Source organism: Chrysochloris asiatica, unplaced genomic scaffold, assembly GCF_000296735.1.
Source record: "Chrysochloris asiatica unplaced genomic scaffold, ChrAsi1.0 scaffold00047, whole genome shotgun sequence".
NCBI lineage: Eukaryota > Metazoa > Chordata > Mammalia > Afrosoricida > Chrysochloridae > Chrysochloris > Chrysochloris asiatica.
In genome coordinates, this window is record NW_006408565.1 from 6161053 (window position 1) to 6161803 (window position 751).

The window sequence follows — 751 nt, forward strand, 5'->3', positions numbered from 1 at the left end:
CTGATTCCAACCAAGATCCATCTTATTGATGGATGAGTAATAACACTTATTTCATGGCCTCTTCTGAATTTGTCTTGAACCTCTGGAAATTCTCTGTCAATATATGGCTGTCTTTGTATTATTTTTAGAAAGATTTTACTTGCATGTGATTTTAATGATATTTTCTAATGATTTCTGCATTCCATTGGTCACCTGTCTTTGTAATGAGCACAGATATGGATCTTCTCCAGTCATTTGGCCAAATTTCTTGTCATAGATGAGTGAGTGTTTTCAGTGCTGCATCATTTTGTTGAAAGATTTCAGTTTGTATTCTATCAATTCCCGGTGCCTTGTTCTTTACCAGTGTCTTCAATGCACCATGTACTTCTTCCTTCAATTGCATTGGCTCTTGATCATATGCTACCTCTTGAAATGGTTAAACATTGACCATTTCTTTGTGGTACAGGGACTCTGTATATTCTTCTGTTTTCTTTTGATGCTTTCTGCATCATTCAATATTTTGCCCATATAATCCTTCAATAAAGCAAGTTGAGGCTTGAATCTTTTCTTCAATTTCCTCAGCTTAAAAATGCTGGTTGTATTCTTCCCTTGTGGTTTTTGAACTCCAGATTTTTGTACATTTTGCTGTTAATATTTGACATTGTCTTCTTCAGCTGCCCTTTGAAACGATCTATTCAGCTCTTTAACCTCCTCATTTCTTTTGTTTGCTTTACCATCTCTATACTGGAAAGCAAGTTTCACAGTCTCTTCT